We start from the raw sequence: 9,096 nt of genomic DNA, 5'->3' as shown, positions 1-9,096 counted from the left end.
TTAATCATGTCTTGCTTTATTGCTTTGATTTGTTTAGTTTTTATTATGTGTGAGTAGTTTTATTTCTAGGGTTTATGGGGATCCATAAATAATATGAAGGGGTAATTTATTGTCGTTAATTATCAATGCTAGATTAATTTCCTATTGATTGATTTAATGCTCTGTGACTAGATTAGACCTGATCTTTTATGCATGAGTTTGACAATATTGATTCGAGATTCGACAGATGAGAATAGATGTTTAGGTCTAGATTCAATAGGTAGGTTAATTTATAAATGGTTAAGTCGAGATTCGAAAGATGAGATTTAATACCGGTAAAATAATTGTGTGATTATAATACGTAGCGAAAGCCCTTTATAATCTGATTGATGTATGCATTGATGAATGATTATTATATTCTACCCTGGAATATTATTTATTGGTGAACCTATGCCCTAGATCCTTTTATATATTATTTTCTCCTTATTCTTGATCTCCGTAGTTTAGTTTATTATTTAAATATAAATTTTGGTTACCTCATAATCTAGATTATATTAGTTAATTAGGAATAGAAAGATCCGTTTCTTTGTGGATTCGACCCTACTTCCCTATCTACATTAGTTAGAGGATTTAGGAATTACTTTTGATTTGGCGATACGACTATACCCTGTCAAAATTTGGCGCCGTTGCCGGGGAGACAGTTTTATTTTTATTTCTGATTATTTTTGTAGTCTAGATTATTTTCTTTTTGTCTTAGAGAGCGTTAGTTCTCTAAGGCAAATGTCACATTTGCTTCTAGTTTTTGTTTATGCCCAGGTGTTCCAGATCGGGGTACATCCCATTCGATCCCGAGATAGAACGTTCCTTTCATAGACAGAAAAATATCTACAAGCAAATCTTGGCGGATTCTGGTGATAATAATAACAATCACCGCGATCCTCCAACTGGTTCTAGCGATTCAGAGGCATCATCATACGCAGAATCAGAGATGGCGGTTCCAAAGAAGCTTAGTGATTATTCACAACCAAAGCTTACAGATTTTCCACATCTCACCCCTACTCCGGCTCTTGATGGGGTTCAATTCAAAATTAAACCTTAGTTTATAACGATGATAGAGAGGAAGCAATTCAGTGGAGCAAAGGGTGAAGACCCAAATCTTCACATTGCCGACTATTGTCAATATTGTAACACCATCAGGCAAGCCGGGGTCACTCAAGACCAAATCAGGGAGATTCTCTTTCCCTTCTCTTTAACTGGAAAAGATGAATTGTGGTTTAATGGCTTAAATAGAACTGCATTTGGTATAACTGACTGGGAAACTCTTGTTTTGAATTTTTATAACAAGTATTACCCTGCAGAGAGAACAGCCGTACTACGGAGTGCGATTCAAAACTTTGCCCAAGAAGTCGATGAATCTTTATATGAGGCTTGGGAGAGGTTCAAGGATCTACAAAGAGATTGCCCTCACCATAATTTAGCACAATGGCAGTTAATCCAAGCCTTTTATAATGGCCTTGGAAATTCTTCTCGAATAATTTTAGATTCTGCAGCTAGTGGGAGATTTATGAATCTTGATGTTGAAGATGCAGGTCAGGTTATTGAAGACATGGCGATACACAATTCCCAATATGGGAATCCTAGAGGATTTGCTAACAAGGGGAAACATAGTGTTGACTTTGTATCCTTTTTGCAAGCTCAACTGACCTCTATATGCCAAAAATTAGATAATCTGAAAACTGCTAATGTAGCTAATGTTTCTGCGATTAATAATAACTCTAATGAGGCTTTCTGTGAAAATTGTGGTATTTTAGGTCATTGGGAACAAGATTGCAGGAGTTCTGTGGAGCAAGTTAATGCCTTTCAAGCTTATAGGCAGAATAACCCATACTCCAACACCTGCAATCCTGAGTATCGGAATCATCCGTACCTTTCCTACCGGAGTACTAATGTTCAAAATCCACCACCACAAGAACCACAAGCGCCACAACAGCAGCAGAAATATTACCATCCCAATGCTGGCCAGAAGAACCAACCACAACAATCCTCCTCATCTTCTGACCCTTCTCTGGTGGAAATTAGAGCAATGTTGGTTAATATGCAAAAACACATGGAGAGTAGAGATGCGACAATTGATCAAATTCTAGCACATAATAAAATTGTAGATAATCAAATTGCGCAACTTTCCGCTACTCTACAAGCCCGTCAACAGGGAGCTCTACCGGCACAGCCGACCAGGCCTACGGATCAAGCATTTGCAATTACTCTAAGGAGTGGTTCAAACTATGAAGGGCCCCCTATGCCCAAAGTTGATGAACCTGTTTTATTAATTAATGCTAATCTTGATTCCGTTAAACCAAACAATGTAGTTAATGGCCCTGCAGGGCTAAAGGATAATACTAACATATCTAATTCTACATTGCAGGGTACGACTCCAGAGAAGGTGGTTACTCTAGACAAGAGAAGCAATGCTCAAAAGCCAATTATCAAACTTCCATTCCCCAATCGTCAATTGAAGACAAACTTGGATAAGCAGTTTGGTAAGTTCCTGGAGATGGTAAAGGATTTGAAGGTAACAGTCCCCTTCATTGAATTAATCACACAAATCCCCTCGTATGCAAAATTTATGAAAGAAATATTGACGAGAAAAATGTCTATTAGTGAGGTAGAGACAGTAGCTTTCACTGCAGAGTGTAGTGTCGTACTTCAAAATAAGTCTCCACCTAAATTAAAAGATCTGGGTAGTTTTTCTATCCCTTATCATATAGGCAATCTAATGATTGATAATGCATTGTGTGATTTGGGTGCTAGCGTTAGCGTCATGCCATTATCTGTGTGTTCCAAGTTGAATATGGGTAAATTAAAAGCTACCAATATTACTCTACAAATGGCCGACCGTTCTTTCAAATACCCCTTAGGTGTTTTAGAGGATGTCCCCGTTAGAGTAGGTAAATTTTATATACCTGTTGATTTTGTTGTTCTTGATATGAATGAGGATATGCAAACCCCAATTATTTTGGGTAGACCATTCCTTAACACTGCAGGAGCAATCATAGATGTAAGAAGTGGTAAGTTAACGCTATCAGTAGAGGATGATAAAGTTATTTTCAATCTTAATAATACCCCTAAAAGCTCAATGACTGAGGAAAAATGTTTCAGTGTTAATGTGGTTGAGAATTATTCTAACAAACCCCAAGCTCTGGAAAAAGATCTCTTGGAGGCGGTATCTGGTGTTGCATCCTTTTCAGATGAGATAGACAAATGGCAGAAGGAAGTTGATGCAATAGAAAGAGCACTCTACAATGTTGGTCTTGGTTTTGAGGACGACAAGGTGGAATCAATCAAGCAAGTTGCACGATTGGAGCCTACGGTAAGTGTTCCGCCAAATCGAGTTGCAAGTGTTGAATGCAATGACAATTTGAAGCAACCCTCGATCAAAGATGGATCTTTAGTGCGTAGCATTAAAGATCCCCCAGTCCAAGTCAAGGAGGATCCACCAGATAAGGTGAATTGGCGTCCCACAGGGCATGTCAAGAAGCCGCGTCGCGCCGAAACACCGCTAGACCGGGTGAGAAACCACCCGATCAAGCGTTAGGCCAAGGATCCTAGTTATTATAATGTGGTAAGAGGGTCGTGCGGGACCTAGATAAACCAGCGCTTTGCGGGAGGCAACCCGTATTTCTTGCTTTCTAGACTAGTTTTCCTTTTTCTCTATTTTTATTTTTATTTTAGAGAGGCGAGGAGAGTGAATTTTACCTTTCATGAGTGTTTTTGTACAGGTTGAGATCCCATAGTACAGAGGTTTCTAGAGAAAAAAAAAAGTTAGGCGAAGAAAGAGAAGCTCCAAGTCTGGGTACGGGCCCGATCGGGCAAGGCTCGCCCGGTCGGGCGCGCACCTAAGGGTCAGAGATCGAGTTCATTTCGCCCGATCGGGCGAAGAGTCCCGATTGGGCGCGCAAGTGAGGAAAGAAATCGAGGGAAATTTCGCCTGATCGGGCGAATCCACGCGATCGGGCAGAATTTTGGAGAAATCGAGTGCCACAAAAAGAAATATCAGGCGAAGCTCGCCCGATCGGGCGAGCAAAGGGCGATTTCCAGGTTCAAGTTCGCGCCCGATCGGGCGGAGGTCGCCCAATCGGGCGCGCACTTTGCAAATTGGCATTAACCACCTTCGCCCGATCGGCCGCGCCTTTTTGATCCGGGGTTTCAACCCCTTTCTCCCTTTCTCTTTTCTTTTTCTTTCTTACTTCTTCCTTCTCCTTCACACTTTCTCTCTCTAAACCTCCATTTTCACACCTTCAACTACACCTTCAATCCAAGATCTCCTCAAATTCACCCATCAAAACCTCTAATTTCTTACATATTCTTAATCCTCACATCTTCCTCTACATTTCCCACCTATTTTCTCCCACTTTCTCTCATATTTCCTTCAAACCCTTAGAGAGAGAAAGCTCCAAACATCAAATTTTTCCACATATAATGGCCTCAAAACATTCAAGGTTACAAAGGGGTGAGAGTTCGAGGGTACCACAACCAACGGTCAACCCGGACCTTCAAATTCCCAGATGGGAGGAGGTTGTCATCACCTCGGAGGAGCAACGGGCTAGAATGTTAAACCTCATTGATTGCCAGGTAATCTCTACCCGTTTTATTCATCATCCCACACTAGCTAGGTTAGGTTTAGATAAATATGTGGAAAAATTATTCAAAGGTATAGGCATGAGTGGTTTCTTTCAAATGTGCCATGATACGTATGACTATTTAACATTAGAATTTATTTCACGTTTTAATGTTATTAAAATGAATGCACTAATCACTCATGTACAATTCCGATTATTAAACAACGATGTGAGACTAACTCTTAAAGAATTCGGAAAGTTGTTTGATTTGAAATTGGATAAACCGATTAAACCTTCTCAAGACCACACCGCCGTGGTCTATAAGAGGCTAACTGGGGAGGATTTGGTTAACCTCCAACATGCCAAAGGGACGTGGATTCAACATCCCGTCCCAAAATTTTGGCAAAGATTTACCGGCCTAACTATTTTTGGGAGGCATGAACCGGCAAATGTGAGGAGAGATGAATTGGAACTTTTGGCATCCTATGTAATTCCTAACGCTGAAAAATTGAACATACCTCATAGGATAGCCAATCACTTCCAAAGGGCGGCCAATGCGGCCGAGGCTAGTAAGTCTAGGGCACCTATTTATTTTGGGGGGTTAGTGACCCACATTGCCAAAAAACACCTAGGTTGGAACCCGGATGGGCATAGAAAAGTTGTAGGATCAAACCTCATGGACCTAGCCTATCTAGGGAGTCTAAACTGGGTGCAACCCGTGGGGGGTGACACTTGGTGGATAGTCCACCGACAATCGGGTAGGAGGGATCAAGCCTTCACCTTTCCCAACCCCGCCTTGAGCAAATTTGAGAAGGGGAAGCCTTCTTATACTTTCGAGATTAACGGTCAAGGTGAGGTCCAACCACCTCACCCTTCACCACAACCCCACCAATCTCCCCTAGACCACTCCCCTCATCACCATTCACCACACTACCCACCACCTCCACCCTTCACATATGACATTCTCACTTCCTCAACCAACTACAACATTGACCCCAACGCCCCTTATGACTTTTCGGCTTTTAGGAGCCAATTGGATAGGATCGAGATGGGGCAAAGGGAGAGTCGAGAGTATGGTTAGGGACTTGGACACTAGAGTTGGGTCTCTAGATAGGCGGGTGGGGTATGTGGAGAGGAACGTCGGGAGGGGTTTGTACCCCATGTATGATGATTATGCCCGTCGGGGGGCTATTCCCCCCGATTCACTTGTTCCCGATTGGTTCTAATACCCCCAAGGAGGGTATTCTCACCCCGGTGCGTATGGTACTTATGTGGACTACTCTTCAGTCCATGGTTATGGGGGTGACGCTCCTTTTGGGGGTATGGGGGGAATGTGGACCCTAACTACTTTGCAGGTGGTTCGGGTTATGGTGGTGCTGGACCGAGCCAGGGTGGTGTCGGCTCGAGCCATGGAGGAGGATATGAGAGGATGGATGACGATGAGGAGTAGCTCCTCCTAGCTACCCTCCCAAGTCAATGAGGGCATTGCTTGATTTAGCTTGGGGGGAGATTTCTTGTATATATGGTAACTTTCTTTCTCTCTTCTCTATTTATTGCTCTCCTAGTGTAGTTTTTATTGCTTTCTTATATATGAAAAATACAAAAAAATTGAAAAATACAAAATCCAAAAATACGTCCCAATGAATTGTAAATTATGCTTCCCTGTGCCCCTTACTTGAGAAAATTGTTTTGATTCTTGGTATTTGATGATAAGCATTGTGGATTAGTTAATCATGATTTGATGTTTGATTGCCTTGAAACATTAACATGCGTCAATTTTGTCCAACTACTTGTGAATATAGTGCTTGACTAGTTGATTTGGTTAGGAATGTGTGATAGTTCCATAGTTCCTGGTATGTCAATGAATTGGACTATTGGTTTGCAACTATTAGTAATATTTTTATGATTCATTATTATGCACATTGTGGATGATGAAGGCATTTGTTCTTTTAGGTAGCCTCCAAATATTGTAGATACATTTGTTCCCTTCTTGCTACCCATGTTGTTGCCTTGACTTTTTGTTGTTTTATTAGCCATATTACAAGCCTATTTTGCCCCATTGGTTACTAGTCCCAAACTTGGCTTGGGGGAGCTATTAGTGAGTGAGGTGAGGGAGTTTGTAGTGTGCTTATTATTTGCACAGCTTGGGTGGGCTTTTGAGAAGTTGTTTTTGTTGTTGATCATGTTTATTTTTGATGACTTTGAGAGTTATATTTTCTTGAAAAAAATAAAGCATGATGTTATGAAAAAAAAAGAGAAGTTCAAGAAAAAAAATATGTTGAAAAAAATAGGTGAACTTCAAAAGAAAAGAAAAGTGTTCAATGTTCAAATGTTCTAGTTGGAGGTTGATCAAAATAAAAAAAAAAATAGAGCGTCAATGAAAAATTCAAGTTTTTATTCATTCCACTTCTTCATTATTATATTTTATGAGTGATATGTAAGAGTTGAGATTGTTTATTATGTTTGGAGTATATTTGGTTGATGTTAGAGTTGGTTATGTAGGAGATGTGGATCATTATTTATTTTGATCATGGGTTTTATTAGGATTTGGCTCCCTTAATGCATAGCTTTCCTCTCATATATTCCCAAATTTATCCTACCCTTTACCCTAGCCTTACATTACAAGCTTTAAAGACCTTCCGACCTTTGTGCATAGAATTGTATGAATGTGAAAGTGTTGCTTATCAATGCAAGTTATGATTTGACATATTTCGAGTCGACTAGTAGGATTGAGCGTTCATTGTTTTATACACACGAGAGTGTGAGTTGGGAGGGCATTGTTCATATAAAGGGGTTGGATGGAGAGCAATCGATAACATCTTTTACTCGCCACAAAAATGAGAGTTGAGTGCACGAGCACTAGTCTTGAATTCTATATGCTCTTGTGGTTTGCTCTGTTTGACAATTGTTAGGGAAGATTGGTAATTAGATGGATTTGATTGGTTGATTTTGAAGCATGTTTATTTGATTTACCCTGGATCGTTTGTGCTTGATTTTTACTTTTTGGGGTGAAGCATATTTATTGATTCATTGATGAGATCTTTGCTTAGGAACAAGCAAAGGTTTGGCTAGGGGGAGTTTGATGTGTCTATTTTATATAGTATTTTACCCCCGTCCCTTGGTCATAATTAGTAGTGTTTTTGGCTCTTTAGAGCCACTTTTATTACTAATTAGTGTTTTCTAGTGTTTTCGTAGATTTGGTTGACATTTGCAGGGATTTATGCTTTTGGAGTATTTTCCCGAGATATTTTGGAGCAATCACGAACATTGGAGAAGCACGACCAGATTCTATAGCCCAGGGCCGCTTAGAGCCATCGAACCGGTGATTAAGGGCTCGGTATGAGATACCGAGGCTATTGGATCGTTTAATCAAGACCCGATGAGGAAACTTAGATTGGGCCGAGGAATTGAGCCTAATCGAAATCCGAGCCTCGAAGAAGAAGACCGGGCCCGATCGGGCAAGCTTGCGCCCGATCGGGCGGGCGCGCATAAGAGAGTACCAGCAAGAAGGCGCGCCCGATCGGGTGAGCGTTAGCTCGATCGGGCGCGGCTGCCCAGGTGGACCGTGAAGAAAAAGGCGGGCCCGATCGGGCGACCCTTCGCCCGATTGGGCGCGTGTTTTCTCAGACCTGATTAGTTTAGTTTTAATTTTTGTTTTAGGGAATGTTTAAGTACGAGATTTGTACGTAATTTTGGGTGACCTTCTTTTCTTAGATTTTCTCTCTCTACTTAGGATTTTTCTCTCTCTTAACTTTTCTCTCAACTCTTGTTCTTAATTATTTTCATTAATACAGATTTCCTTGGTAATTATTTCTCTTCCCTTAATCTTAGTTGTTATTTCATTCCTTTAATCATGTCTTGCTTTATTGCTTTAATTTGTTTAGTTTTTATTATGTGTGAGTAGTTTTATTTCTAGGGTTTATGGAGATCCATAAATAATATGAAGGGGTAATTTATTGTCGTTAATTATCAATGCTAGATTAATTTCCTATTGATTGAATTAATGCTCTGTGACTAGATTAGGCCTGATCTTTTATGCATGAGTTTGACAATATTGATTCGAGATTCGACAGATGAGAATTGATGTTTAGATCTAGTTTCAATAGGCAGGTTAATTTATAAATGATTAAGTCAAGATTCGAAAGATGAGATTTAATACCGGTAAATTAATTGTGTGATTATAATACGTAGAGAAAGCCCTTTATAATCTGATTGATGTATGCATTAATGAATGATTATTATATTCTACCCTAGAATATTATTTATTGGTGAACCTATGCCCTAGATCCTTTTATATATTATTTTCTCCATACTCTTGATCTCCGTAGTTTAGTTTATTATTCAAATATAAATTTTGGTTACCTCATAATCTAGATTATATTAGTTAATTAGGAATAGAAAGATCCGTTTCTCAGTGGATTTGACCCTACTTCCCTATCTACATTAGTTAGAGGATTTAGGAATTACTTTTAATTTGGGGATACGATTATACCCTGTCATC

The 9,096-nt window shown here is 40.0% G+C and overlaps 1 non-coding gene across 1 annotated transcript; it reads right to left on the bottom strand.

Moving 5' to 3' along the window:
- Window positions 1-1,348: 1,348 nt before the first annotated feature.
- On the bottom strand, window positions 1,349-1,455 carry LOC145561006 (small nucleolar RNA R71). The gene has a single exon (XR_014093589.1). It is a non-coding gene; the product is annotated as a small nucleolar RNA R71 (small nucleolar RNA).
- Between the last annotated feature and the right edge of the window lie 7,641 nt (window positions 1,456-9,096).

Source organism: Chenopodium album, chromosome 9 (assembly GCF_948465745.1).
Source record: "Chenopodium album chromosome 9, dcCheAlbu1.1, whole genome shotgun sequence".
NCBI classification, from domain to species: domain Eukaryota; kingdom Viridiplantae; phylum Streptophyta; class Magnoliopsida; order Caryophyllales; family Amaranthaceae; genus Chenopodium; species Chenopodium album.
This window is presented reverse-complemented; position numbering and strand designations above follow the sequence as displayed.